Raw genomic sequence first — 15,283 nt, forward strand, 5'->3', positions numbered from 1 at the left:
CTTTTCTGTACACCCTCTGAATTAATGTCATAGCGATATTAAGTCGGGGGCCCCAAAAATAAAAACAAATTTTAAAAAATCTGCCCATTGGTTGGCGAGTTCGAAAACGAACTCTCAATTTGCCGGCGTCCGTTTTCCGAACCCGTGGCTGTCAGCGAGTTTGAAAACCAACGCTGGTAAAATAAAGCGTCAGTTGTTGGACCCACTGACAGCCGCCGCCTCCTTATTAGCGCGGGCTCTAATTTAAATACAAAATTGCGCGCCCAGGAGAGGTGCCCGGGTGCGCGTCAGGAGAGCTGGCGCTCGCCTTGGAGTGCCAGCTCTCCCGCACATTTTAATGCATTGGCCTGTGAATGAAAAATAATTTTTTTACAATTTGTTTTAAATGAGCTACTTGCTAACTTCATGGAGTGTCCCCTGGTCCTGAGAGAGTAAATAACTGATTTACATTAACTTATTCAAGTCCTTTCATGATTTTGTAGACCTCTATCATATCCCCCCTCAGCCGTCTCTTCTCCAAGCTGAAAAGTCCTAACCTCTTCAGCCTTTCCTCATAGGGGAGCTGTTCCATCCCCTTTATCATTTTGGTAGCCCTTCTCTGTACCTTCTCCATTGCAATTATATCTTTTTTGAGATGCGGCGACCAGAATTGTACACAGTATTCAAGATGCGGTCTCACCATGGAGCGATACAGAGGCATTATGACATTTTCCTTTCTATTAACCATTCCCTTCCTAATAATTCCCAACATTCTGTTTGCTTTTTTTATGCAGCAGGGGACCCTGATGCTTGCTAGTGCACGTAAATATGTGCATATTTCAAGGTAACTTCCTGGCTACAGCGGATGCCCAATTTTCCAGCTTCACAAGGTCTTCCTGCAATTTATCACAATCTGCTTGTGATTTAACTACTCTGAATAATTTTGTATCATCTGCAAATTTGATTACCTCACTCGTCGTATTCCTTTCCAGATCATTTATATATATATTGAAAAGCACCGGTCCAAGTACAGATCCCTGAGGCACTCCACTGTTTACCCTTTTCCACTGAGAAAATTGACCATTTAATCCTACTCTCTGTTTCCTGTCTTTTAACCAGTTTGTAATCCACGAAAGGACGTCACCTCCTATCCCATGACTTTTTAGTTTTCCTAGAAGCCTTGAGCACTTATTTAATGTGGTGCTTGTTGGCTGAAACGGATTCATGCAGCTGAAGGAGTACAAGAGTCAATTGTGAGAGAAATTTGAAGAGTTGGCCAGTGACGTCAGACGCAGACGCTTACTGATAGATCAAAAAATAGCAGCAGGTCTAACAAATTAGAGAGTGAGTTAAAAAAATGTCTGTCTAAACTAGATATAATCTGTGGGTGTAAGGCAATGACATCAAGACAGAAAGAAGTCTCAGCTCAAAAATGGAGCTATCCAAACAGTTTAAGAGAAAAACCGAATGCCGTGTTGATGCTTGATGTTATTCCAAGATATAGACAATAAAGCTGTAAAGTACAATTAGAAAAAGCAAATGATCGCCACTTCATGAATTTGTCATATTTAAAAGCAATATTAAAAAAGTATTTTTATAAAAAACACTGCAAGATTCCCCTCTGTCCTGAGATCCCCTGACGACAAAGCTGGGAGGAAGGTGACGTGTAATGTAATGGGATGACTGGATTTCTTCCACTTGGGGTCAGAGAGGAAGTCCTTGAGGTACCCTCTATAACGTTTGCTCGATTGGATATTACCAGAGAGAGCGAGCCTTCTTTGTGGCGCGCCCAATTTATTGGAATTCGCTCCCCGTCTCTGTTCGGATGTGTAACGTGGGGCCAGCCAGGGGGCCCTCCCGCTACCAGCTGCGCTTACACGGACCTTTGCGGCAGGATACTGCCACCCATCTCTCCTGCAGTGTCTCCTTAGGCGACACACAGGCACCTTCTTGTCCCTTTTATTGGCGGGAAACAGGCTTCGATGCCGGACGATGACATCACAGGCAGAGGACCATTGAAACCGGCTGTTCTAGCCCTCTGGCATCTTTGCAACGGGTCTCTCCTGCATTCTGGCAGCCTGTGTTGCTTTTCTCCGCTCCAGCATTCCGGTGGTTCTGCCCTCCCCTGCCTCCTCATGTCCAGCATCTCTCCCTGTTTATGTGGCGTCCTCCCTGTCGTCCTGCTCCCTGCCTCAGGGTCGTTCTTTGTGTTATCTTGGCCTTCTGGTTCCCAGACGACAGATCGGACCTTGATTCTTCTTACTCTCAGCCTGCCCTGACCCTGGACTGGATCTTGACCTCCTTTCTCATTCCAAGTCCTGTCAGCTTCCAGGACCCGTGGGCTCAACCCAAGGGGGAGATGTTGGCCAGGCAGAAAGCCAAGATAGCCTGCGAGTCAGCTGCCACCTGTTAAGACCTATCTTGTGATTGCTGAAGATAGACTGTGCCAACTTATCAGTGGTCCAAGGGCTCGGTGTGATAGGATGCTACCGTGTGAATAATCTTTTAAAAAAAGATTTGAAGAGCTTTCTTCTTAAGGAAGCTTTGCTTTCTTCATAAATTAGTTATGGCCCTCAGTTTGTCAATTGCTTCTGATGTTAATTGATGTGCTCCTCGGAAGGTGAAGAAGATATTATTGAATAATCTTCAGATGGCATTGAATCTTTTATTTTCTATGATTATTTTGCTTTGCTGCTATTTTGCTCTTTGTTTTTAAATTATGTATGTACAATTGTCATTATCCCCTTCAAAACCTGTGATGTAGTGGTCTACAAATTTTGAAGAAAACTAAACTAAACTAAAAACTACACACCTAATCTCACCATCTGCCGTCAGTTTTTGAGGTTACTTGAGCCACTCACAGCGGCAATGATATGCTTGTGTAAAAGCCCACTCTATACAGGGCAGAGGATACCCTCATGATAAGAACCAAGTGTTACAAGCAATAACATTTTGTGTTATCACTACTACTACTACTACTAGTACTACTACTACTACTAGTAGTGCTATTAGTACTAGTACTGTTTATCAGTTCTAAAGCAGTACCAAATATACACAGAGTTGTAGAGATACACAGCAAAGACAGTCCCTGCTCTACGGCTATTACCCATTGAGCTCCATAAATGTCAGTCTTGTTTCTCCATGGCTGCTCTAACCCATATTAACTGAGAAGAATAGCGTTCTTTAATTGTGTATACCTTGAAGGCTCCATCTCAGAGTCTTTACAAAAATACAGGTTATCCTGGCTCCAGGTTTTTTTTATGTTAGTTATACATAATACATTGGCCTACTGCTGTAGTACCAAGGGAAAAATCTTGGAATAAAAGAATAGCTAGATTATGCCAAAACATTTTAGCAACAAATAGAAAAATGTTAGTTTTCCCACTAATAGCTAATAGGTATACTACTTAATCCATATTGATTTCCGATAAAACCATCTTTACACAGGTAGAAGATACTCCGCTGTTTCTCTCTTTACCAGTCTACAAACATGTCTGCCAGAGATCTAGTCAACTGGGGCATGTAGAGTTTGAACACTGTAGAATATACATCCCTGGCATAGAAGCAAAGGAGGTATCTTGCTCTAGATACAGTTGCATAGCTTCCGTTTCACTTCAAAAACATCAAAAGCAAAGAAAGATAGCCTCAAATAATTTCATACTATGGACAAGAATCCAGTCACCTATCAGGATCGCAGCCAGGGCCTTGATCATTTTGCAAAGTGAATTTGCATACTGTGCATGCTCTTTATCATAGCAGCATGTGAGCCGTTCCTGCTTCCTGGGAGTCTTTGTGCATTTCTGTACAGTCACTTTCTCACTGTAACTCAACGTGGCAACTGCATCAGCGCTCGGGTATCGCCAGCTGCACTTCGAGCTTATATAGCAGAGTCATTAATTTGATTATGCAGTCACTTAGTTGCTCTAATAGCCAGGGTCATCATCTTTTCACATAGGGATGGAGATCGTCAAGCACTTAAAATATGAATAGCCGCACTCTCTCTTCCCCCAGAATAACATACAAAAAGCAATTGCTTTCCCATAAGCTCAGTGTATCTTCACACTATCTCTTCTTCCATGCAGGTCATACCCACGTGCAGGCTGAGGTTGTGTTTCTGTATAGCCTCCAGCATATAAACCAGGTCATGTCCATGTTATTGTTATATGTAAATAAATCCTTGCTTGAGTGTGGTTTATCACTACAGAGGGCCCCCAACCTGACAGCAGTAGCCTTGGGCTTCAAGGATGGACAGAGGCCACTGCAACACTGGTAATGAAGAGATATGGATAGAGAGCTACTACTCAGCATCATTGCAAACTTTTCTTTTCACAAACCTAAATGAGAATAATTACAAAAACAAACTCCACTATGGGGGATGGAACGTGCTTATTCGAAAGAAGGCCTCCCAAGTTGGAATAAATGATGGTGCGTATACCTTCAGAGAAGATGCCACACACCTCTATTATGACTGTATTTTGGGAACCTTAATTCTTATTGCCAATGACTTGGATTTTGTTTTAATTACCTGCCTTTCTAAACCCAAGCAAGTTACATTCAGGCCCTGCAGGTATTTCCCTGTCCCCAGAGGGCTCACAATCTAAGTCTGTACCTGAGGCAATGGAGGGAGAAGTCACTTGCCCAAGGTCACAAGGAGCGACAGTGGGATTTAAATCCTGCAGCTCTAAACACTAGGCTACTCCTCCTCTCGCTGCGTCTCTGTTCCACTATGAGAAAATGGTGGTGAATACAGAAGCAAACTCTTGTTAAAAAAAACCAACCCCAAAACAACCCTGAAAACATTTGAAATATCTTTTATGACAGTTTTCTAGCAGGAAGTCCTTCACAGATTTGGCTGTGAACAAAATCCTACCAAACCCAGGTCTTCATGTTGTGCCAGGGAAAAAAAAAATTGCTTTCTTCTCTCATTACGTTGGTCCATGACATGTGGAGCAATTTTGAAGAAACTGAAGAAGAGGCAAAGAAAATGAGCCATCAAGTGGAAACCACATATTCAGGAGAAAGACCACAAGCACGGAGACACAAATCAATTTTTCCAGATGGAAAAAGTGACAGCCGGCTAACCGGCAGAGAAAGGTTGCAACTGGAGGCGCGCTCCTCTGCTTACATAGAAGTTGTGAATCTAGTGGGTTTCCCGGCAAGACTGGACCATTTTTCCCAAAATTCTGGTTCCCCAGAAAGGGGTTTGGAAGCTTTCACGAGACCTCACCAGCAAGATCTTCAAATGTGTCCTTCCTCTGAACGTAAAGGTTTCAGTCATTCTTCAGATCCGTGATGACTGCACGTCATATTCTGAAGACAATTTACAGGACAGGACTGGCTGAAGCTTTCCCGAAGGTTGCCACAGCTTTCTGCCTTTCTCTAACTCTGCCCTCGTCAAACTGTGACATTCTCCAAATTATCCTTCATGAAAAGTAAATTATGGCCACCAGTGCTGCGGTCAGGATTTGGCATGGTTATCTCTTCTCGCTATAGAATGGAATTTCCCGAGAGAAATTACTTTTGATAATCTCAAATATGAATTCGCTGCCAAGAAAAGAAATAAAAAAAAAAAAAAAACCCAACCCCACGATAACTGATACAATAACCTGCAAAGTGTGGGGGTACTTTTCACCTGCAGACTTTGTGTAAATTTTCCCTTGGAAAATTCTCCCAGAAAAGCTACCCACATTCATTTGCACCCGCAGATCTGTGCACGTAGCTGCTCCCAGAAAAACTATGAGGATTTTTTTTTTTTTAAATTTATTTATTTAGAGCTTTTATATACCGACATTCAAATGAATATCACATCGGTTTACATATGACAGGGGTAACAACTTAACAGATGGAAAGGAAAATGATAGTTACATCTAACAGGGGATTCGTAAGGAACGGGGTAGAGAGAAGAAAGGTCAGAGGGACCTAGAGAGAGGAAGGTGGATAGATTAATCTTAATTATATTACATTATATTACATTAACAGTATAATGCGGTATAATTGCAGTATATTGTATTACATTAACCGTAAGTATATTACATTATATTACATTACATTACAATCTCTAATACAAGGCTAAGTGGTCAGGGGTATGATAAGATTAAGTAAATGCTTGTTTGAACAGCCAAGTTTTCAACTTTTTTTTGAAGGTTGTTGTGCAATGTTCTAGGCGTAGGTCGGGTGGCATCGAGCTCCATAGAGATGGTCCTGCTATGGAAAGGGCTCTTTCTCGGGTGGAGGCGAGCTGAGTGAGTTTGTGCGAAGGGGTTGACATGGTTCCTAAGTAGGCGGATCTGGTTGGTCTGTTGGGGGAGTGATATTGGAGTGAACCGTTGAGCCAATGCATCTCTTTATTGTGTAGGGTTTTGTGGATAATTGTTAGGCGTTTATGAAGGATTCTGGCTGGGATTGGTAGCCAGAGGAGATCTCTGAGAATTGGGGTTATGTGGTCCGATCTGCGTGAGTTGGTGAGGATTCTAGCTGCTGCATTTTGTAGCATCTGCAGCAAAAGAGGATACCTTTGGATGTCAAAAAGCCCGAGCCATGAGTGCTTACCCTTTCCTAACCCCAGGCCTGGATTTAGGCAGAAGGAGCCCGCTCCTGCCATCCACTTCCAAGGGGCACTTTGGGGGGTGATAGGGAAGGAGGGACTCCCATCCACCCACTTTTTAAACCTGCCTCTGGGCAAAAAACTCTTCAAACCGGCCCTACCTAACCCCACATCCTCATCTGGGTACGGGTACATTCACGTGGAAGTTTTACCCTCTCTCTGCAGGTGGGGGGTAATCTGCAAACGGGTGCAACATCTGTGGGTACAGGCTATACATTGATTTTGTAAAGTTAGCCCGGGAAAGACAGCCACACACACATTTACCCCTGCCAATGTCTGCACAGGGACATTTTAAAATCGAAAAGTCAACCCCAAAATGCCTCTTTCATGTGCGTATCGGGAGGGCATTTCCAAATAGGTAATGCACTGGTTAAATGCCCCTCTCTCTGTACAGAATTCTCCTTTCACTTTGTATTGTTGATGAAACATGAAAAGAGGATCCCGTGTGCAGAAGGAGTGCCGCGCGCTGCAGTGAATCTAACCCTGCTGCCTCACTCCATGGGTTTTGATATTGAGGGGAAAAGTGATATTGAGAGAAGGATGGGGGTGGGAGAACCCCAAATGGATATTCAACCCCTGGGCCTCTCAGAGTCTCTAAGACTTGAAACAGCAAAATAAAACGTTATGGGTATGACAGACACAAAGCCATCCCCATATAGTGCTGGATTTATAGCGACTTATGCAGGGATTGTCACAGTCAAGAATGGGAAGAAAATCTCCTTTAATCAGACGGACAAGGCACAAACTCATCTCTGCGCTCTCTTTCTTTCTCCTTAAAGTTGTGGGAAACTGTACAAAAAGCTTTGTTATGGTAATTGGGTGTGGCACGGTGTGTTCCCCTCCTACTAGCCATTAGCTTTGGCAAAACATCGGGGAAAGATGAAGAGTTTTCTTCCCTTTGTAGGAGAGATCTCTGCGTCCTCTCAGTGCTGCCAGCAAGCAGACTGTATCAGAATAAATCAGAACACGCGGCGGGCTAGAGCTGGCCCAGCTTTTTGGTTGCCTTCTCCTGTTGCTCCCGACTGATACACTCGGTTTATGTTTTTCCTTCTTCTCTTCAGATCCCTCTGCATCCCATATCCAGCAGGTCCTTCGCAGTTCATGATTCTGCCTTGTTTCAGGCAGTCCTAAGATCCTAATCTGCTTGCTTCTCAGTCTGTTTTCTAGGTCTTTCCTGTTTCTTTTTATGTGGCATATTCTCTCTTTCCAGGGTTGCAACTTTCCTTCTGACACTTCTTCTTGAGCAGAGACTCGGTTTTCCATTTTAGTCAGTAATGTTGCGTTGGCCTCCATTTTCTCTTATACTTCATCCAGAGAAAATTGTAGCTTGGAGCGTTTATCTTGTACTGCAATACCGCTCAGTTACAAAACCTGCAGTCCTCTGAGGATGAACTTAAAGAACAATTTGAAAGCTACAATGCAACTGCCACGGAGCTAGGTGAGAGAGTGACGTTACATGAAGTGCATCTTGATAATGTTGATTCTTCACTGGGAGCCTTGCAGGCCAAAAAAACAAAGCCTTGGAGGAAAACTCATTGAGCTAGAAAACCGGAGTAGACGTAACAATATACACATTGTTGGCGTCCTGGAAGAGCTAGCGCAAGATAAAACTACTGGAATTCTGTGAACCTTGGTTACGGAGAGAGCTGGGAGGATGGTTCAGAAGGAAGACCGATCCTTGTTGGAAGAGCACACCGTACTGGACATGTTGGTCAGGGTGATAATCAACCAAATAAATAATCAATAAATTCCTTAACTACACAGACAAAATGAGAATTGTAACAGCATAAAGGAAAATGAAAGAGCTTAAATACGAAGACAACAAATTCTTATTCTCAGATTACTCTGCAAAGGGGATGGCCGCAAAGAGACAACTCACCCCATATTGTATGCAGCTCTGCAGCAAAGGTAGTACATTTTTGCTCCAATTCCCCACCAGGCTTCGAATTTATCATAAGGGTGAAGCTAGAATAATGAGGCTAAGGCATTTATGGCCTCGATATGAGGCTTGTGGATTGCAAAGCTTATGGCCGTATAGTGAAGAAATGTATTGTGCAATGTCTTTTTTTTCTCTGATTTTTTAAATCACAGTACTGATGCAATGGCAGCTGTCCTGTATCAGCATGCTATTCATTCGATGCAACTCGTCTTTTTTTTTTTCCAAATGCTCAAGTTCTGTTTTTTTGAGAGTTACATGTTGTATTAAATTTGTTGAGATTATCAGACATTGAGAAGAATAGTCAGCGAGCATGGCAGCCAGTGAACTAACTGGCTGAACTAACTGCTCAACACAATGATTCAATCAGATATTTTGCCCCAGACTTTGGCATTTCAGCGATAATGATCATTGTTCCAGATTCTGGATGGTGTCAGAGGCAATGCATCTATGAAACCTTTTCTTACCAACTTACTTTCACTGTGTTGCGCCCGTTGGTCGCAGACGGCTGCGACCTTTGTTGCTCACCTCTCTTTTCCCTGCTACAGCGATTCTCAAGGCCGTGGCGGCCTCAGCCTGCAAACGCCGCCTTCCTTGGCATCCCCCGGGACGGCGTGGGCGATCCCGTCCACCATCTTGAGTCGGGGATTACTTAGGGTACGTGTGCGCCAGGCCCTTTCTTATTGATGTTATGGCGTGAACCTAGGGGGCGTCCCCTCCGCATGACGTCACCTGCCAGTAGTACTTAACCCAGCCAGCCTATGCTTCCTACGAGTTAGCAAGGACTTCCTTCCTGCTTGTTCCACTCCATTCGGAGACGCTTTGCTTCACTATGTGAACTTCTTCCTGGACTTAGAACGCCTTAGGTATCCGCTCCTCAGGGGCCTTGTTACGTTCTGGCTATCCGCTCCTCGGAGGGCCTTTCTGCCTGGAGATTCCTGTCATTCTATCCAGGACACTGCTAGTTCAGTTTGTGAGTACTACTATCATCTATTTCGCTCTGCTGACCTTCTGCATCTCTCTGAACTATCACACACTGATCCTCGGCATACCCCGCGCTGCAGGGGTATGCCGAGGAGTTTCACCTAACTCATCCAAGGAAGCCGAAACCCTTTTGATACAGTCCCACACAGGAGGCTTGTGAATAAAATGAGAAGTTTGGGAGTGAGCACCAAGGTGGTGACGTGGATTACGAGTTGGTTGATTGATAAAAGACAGAGTGTAATGGTAAATGGAACCTACTCTGAAGAGAAAACTGTGTTAAGTCGAGTGCCACAGGGTTCACTTTTGGAACCAGTTCTGTTCAATATCTTTGAGAGCAATATTGCGGAAGGGATAGAAAGTAAAATTTGCCTATTTGCGGATGATGCTAAGATCTGCAATAGAGTGGACATACCTGAAGGAGAAGAGAAAATGAAAAGGGATTTAAGAAAGCTGGAAGAGTGGTTGAAGATTTGGCAGCTGGGATTCAGTGCCAAGAAGTGCAGAGTCCTGCATCTGGGGTGCGGTAATCCAAAAGAGCTGTATGTGATGGGGGATGAAAAACTGATATGCACGGACCAAGAGAGGGACCTTGGGGTAATAGTGTCTGGAGATCTGAAGATGGCGAAGCAATGAGACAAGGCGATAGCTAAAGCCAGAAGAATGCTGGGCTGCATAGAGAGAGGAAGAACCAGTAAGAAAAAGGAAGTGATAATCCCCTTGTAGAGGTACTTGGTGAGGCCTTACTTGGAGTACTGTGTTCAATTCTGGAGTCCATATCTCAGGAGGGACAAAGAAAGAATGGAGGTGGTCCAGAGAAGAACGACCAAAATGGTGTGGGGTCTGCATGAGAAGACCTATGAGGAGAGGTTGAAGGATCTCAATATGTACACCCTGGAAGAGAGGAGGTGCAGGGGAGATATGACACAGACCAGATATCTGAAAGGTTTTTGAATGCACATTTGATGAACCTTTTCCATTGGAAAGAAATCAGTAGAACTAGTGTAACGCCCCCTCAAGTATTATGCTGCCAAGGGAGAGGGGCTGCACAAGAAGAATAACCCCCACCTGCACCCATGGGTATGAGTGTCAGAGTGGGGGGTTGTGGGTTATGTTAGCGCCTCTGGGATAGATAATCCAAATGCTCCAGTCCTCTTTTGTGGGTCCCTGTGGTTCCCACCCCACCCCTGGGAACAAGGTACGGTGCAGAAAATTACCACTCTACTGTAAACATTCAATTCTTTTACTATTAACAGGTAAGTAGAACGATGCATACAGCGATGATACAGCAAAGGAAAGGAAAATAATTATTACTAGCACAAGACAATAAGCATACCAGTCACAAAATAGTCCAATATTACTTGCTATTAAATCTAGCAACCTGCAGAGTCAGCCATGACAATGATCAACTTGAATTATCCATAGCAGTCTGTTGATTTGCCTGCTAAGACTGCACTCTGGAAAACTTTGTTTACCCAAAACTCCAAGGGTAATTCTCACACCAGTGTATCAGAATGTGTTCTACTGTTCCTCTCATAGTCCCCAGTCCAAGAAGTGTATATACCCCTTTAAAGCATAATCAGTGACGGCTGTATTCGTTGAAACGTAGTGGCACTCTCTGGGGAAGCTCCAGTCTTAGGGAGGCTCCAAAGAAGGGGAAACACTCCGGTAGTTGAAGCTCCTGGACTCTCCTTCTGCTGTGTACTCTGTCTCCTGGTAGCTGTGGTCGAAGTGGGGGGATCCTCTCCCAAGCACAGCTCTCTGATCTCTCTTTCCAACTGCTCTCTCCAACACTGATATCTCTCCTCTCTGTTATCTAGTTCCCTTAAGGTTTAGCTCAGCTTGGTAGCTAGGCTCATTACCCCAAAAACGCAGCACTGATTCCTCTGCCTTAGGCTTTGTTGTTGTTTTTTTTCTTTTCTCTTTTCTGATTGGTCTGAAGTTCTCATCCTCTCTCCGGGTAACGAGCTGGCTCCCCATTGACTCATGATAGTCACTGAACTTCCTGTGCCTGGTGAAATCAGATAACATCTGGTTTCTGCAACAGCACAAGTCTCATGCTGGATTTAAACTGAAACAGTTGTCACCAGTCCAGTTTTTTTTGGTTTGCACTATACATCCTTGTGCCAGGTAAGGTCAGGAGGGTAGGGACCCAAATCAGACAGTCCGGCCACACTAGGGGGTCATGAAATGAATCTAGGGAGGACGATTCAGAACCAATGTCTGGAAATATTTCTTCATGGAGAGAGTCGTGGATGCCTGGAAGGCCCTTCCAGAGGAGGTGGTGAAAACAAAAACTGTGAAAGAATTCAAAGGGACCTGGGATAAACCCTGGGAATCCCTAAAGGCTGGAGGATGGGAATGAAGGAAAGAATGCATGGGGGTAATTTGCTGGTGACCCTTAACCAATAAGCTTCCATACTCTTGATGCAACTCCATCATGGCTCTCTGCTTCAGTGTCAGAGGGAAAAGGGGAATTGGATTTGAACAGCATCCAACGAGGGCCCCAATCTTTGCGGTCTGAGGAAAAAAGCAAGGGGGTAACTTGCTGATGGGGCTGTTACTACCCTTAACCAACCTGCCTGATACTTTGGATGCAACGCCAACATTGCTCTCTGCTTCAGTGGCAAGAAGTAATGGGGAATTGGACTCAGACGGCAACAAACAAGGGCCCTGACTTTTACGGTCTGGGAAACTGATAACCATGGGGGTAACTCCACGACGCAGAAGATACTGCCATAAGCTCGCTGGGCAGGCTGGATGGACCATTTGGTCTTTTTCTGCCGTCATTTCTATGTTTCTGTATAAAGACAAACTTAACATTTAAAATTGTTCTTTTAAAATCTTTAGCTGTTAACACCTTACAGTCAACCTCTGAAATGACTCTTTTTGATTTTCTTTTATCAATTGCTATTAAGTTAATTTTTAATTATCGGAAAAATAATGGGGACTTGGACTTTAATCACTGGTGGAATACAGTTTGTACATTTTTTAAATGCAAATTAATAGCAACAGAATGTAAAGGTAATTTGATTATAATTTACAAGATATGGGATCCATTTATTTATTTAAAAGCATTTATATCCCACTGATCTGCAAAATTCAGCAGGTTACAACGTAACATACATACTAGAACACAGGAAGTAAAAGAAATACAATAAAATGGCAATTCTACAGTAATTAAAATGCAAACATACATTGAAAGATCACCTGAGAGAGCTAAGTAACTCTTGAGATCCTTGACATGCTAGACCTGCACTATCACTATTAAATGCAGTGGAAAATAAGTAGCCTTTAAGAATTTTTCTAAAACGCAGGTAATCATGTTCCTGTTTTAAACATTCAGGAAGCTGATTCCAGAGCATGGGACTGGTTCTGCGATTCCTTCAATCTGATTGATTTCTGAGTTGGTTTACTTAGCAGCTGTTTGGAAGCATATCTTAATGGGCAGGCCGGTTGATGAGTAGCCAAGGCTGGGAAATTTTGAGGTAGAAGCCCTTTAACGGACTTAACCACAAGCGTGATAATCTTAAATTTCACACGCCAACAGAATGGAAGCCAGTGGAGAGTCATCGGTGCAGGAGAAATATGGGAGCGGAAAGGAAGACCGGTAATTGTTGCACTTGGGGGTGGACCCTTGTCCTGGGGCAAGGATGGAATGGCTCCTGAAAAGGGAACAGGAGGTAACTGGCCCCGGGGGGCGGAGCACTGGAGGAGACAGAGGCTAGGTAGAGCTTCACCACTGGAAGCCCGTGGTCCCCCCGGGAGGAGCCCGTAGGGACCCGGGCCGCTTGGACTTAGGTGGGCCTCGCAGGGTCTCCTGGGAGTATGGAAGTCCGGCGTGCCCACAGACACAGAAGAAGCGGGGTCGGGTTCGAGCTGGAGCAGGGAGAACTAGAATAGAGTTGGTGATGACAAGGCGAGGAACAGAGCCAGAATCTGGAGACGAGGTCAGGCAGGTGAAAGGTCAATGTCCATAGCTCAGTCTGAGGAGTGGTCAACGAGGCAAGGGTCAGATTCCGGAGGTCAGATGAAGTCAGAGGCAAACAGATGTCTTGAGGCAGGCGGCAGACAGGCGAGCGGGTCTGGAGCAAGCTAAGGTCTTGAGGCAGGCGGCAGACAAACAGGCAAGTCAGGAACTAGCTGAGGTCGTAGGCAGGCAGGTCAGGAGCAAGCCGAGGTCAGTACCAGAACTTCAGTCTGAGGGTACTACCTGGGTTGACAGACAGTCGAACACAGGAACAGGCAGGACTCAGGAACGTGGATGCAGGAACAAGTCAGGAACGGAACTGGAACAGAAGGATCCTGGAACGAGACTAGGAACAAGCAGGAACAAGCACAGAGACAATCTAACATACAAGCCGATCCGATTGCCAAGGCAAGGAAGTAGAGACAGGAACTTCCTTATATTGTTAGATCAATCAGGGCGTGCCGCGGAACCAAGACCCGCCCTCGGCCCCTTCAAGTGTCCAGGCGGTCCACTCGTACATGTATGGGCGTGGCTAACATGGCAGGAGATGCCAAACCTCGGCATGAGGCCTGGCGCGCAATGGAAGGCCCGGCGACCACCGCTGCGGGACGCCGGAGCCTAGCTGGGCTAGCAACTACCACAAGGGAGTTCATCCCGGGACCTGCTGAGGAACTATGTAGGTGAGCGGTCCCGTGCGAGGGACGGCTGCGGGCGTAGCGCGTAACAGAAATCAGGTGTCCTGCAGAGTTTTGTATTAATTGTAATTACAATAGTCAAAAGGTGATAAAATGAGAGCCTGGGTCACTATCTGGAAATCTATTACATTTAAGGACAGAACGAAGAAGCCGAAGCTTGAAGAAGGAGGAGTTTAGTACTAAACATTGAATCTGTGGGCGAAAACACAGAGAAGATTCAGTCTGTATACTCGTGCACGGGATTTTATAGGCATAAGTGCACTAGAATACCCGCGATTACAGCGTGAGACAACCAAACAATCTCTATCTTACTAAGATTTAGGACCAGATTGTTGTCTGTTAGCCAGGATCGAATTTTGGTCATACAGTATGATAGCCTGGTAAACATGGACTCCAGAGAGGGAGAAACAGGAAGAAGAAATTGTATGTCATCTGCAAATACCTTGAAGGTCAAACCTAACTGAGAGAGCAGATCGCCCAGCGGCCGCATATAAATGTTAAACAAAGTAGGTGATAATGCGGATCCCTAAAGGACTCCGGTAGTTAATGGTAAAAGCTTGTGAACAAGAATTACCAGTTGCTACCTTATAGGAACAATCTATCAGAAAAGAGGAAAACCATGAAAAAACTTCAGTATCAATGCCTAGTAACTTGAGACATCCTAGCCAAATGTGATGGTTTAACCTATCCGTTGAAAAGACATTCATTGTAATGACTCGTGCTCTCTTCTTTTGTATTTCTTGACATGTCCTCTTTATAATGAAGACCAAACTTGTGTAATATTGTAATATACTTCAGTCGTTCAATTTTCAGTTGCATGTTTGCTGTTTGTTTCTGTTAGATGTTTTAATATGCGTTAATAAAACGTTTTTGAGCATAAAAGAAACGTTAAAGGAGCATTGCCAAGGCTAAAAGTTTTCATGGGACTTGCACATTGTTTAAAAATACCATCTTGGAAGCCCATTCAAAATGTATTCTATGCTTTAAAAAAGATTGAAGGAAGACCAAGCAACAGTCAACATGTTTAATGATGACGTGAAAGAGCCAATTAAATCCAAAAGAGCATCTTTCAGAAAATAGAAAGCAGAGCCAAATAAGGAAAAAAGGGAGGATCATAA

The sequence above is a fragment of the Rhinatrema bivittatum genome, chromosome 7 (assembly GCF_901001135.1).
Source record: "Rhinatrema bivittatum chromosome 7, aRhiBiv1.1, whole genome shotgun sequence".
Taxonomy (NCBI): Eukaryota; Metazoa; Chordata; class Amphibia; order Gymnophiona; family Rhinatrematidae; genus Rhinatrema; species Rhinatrema bivittatum.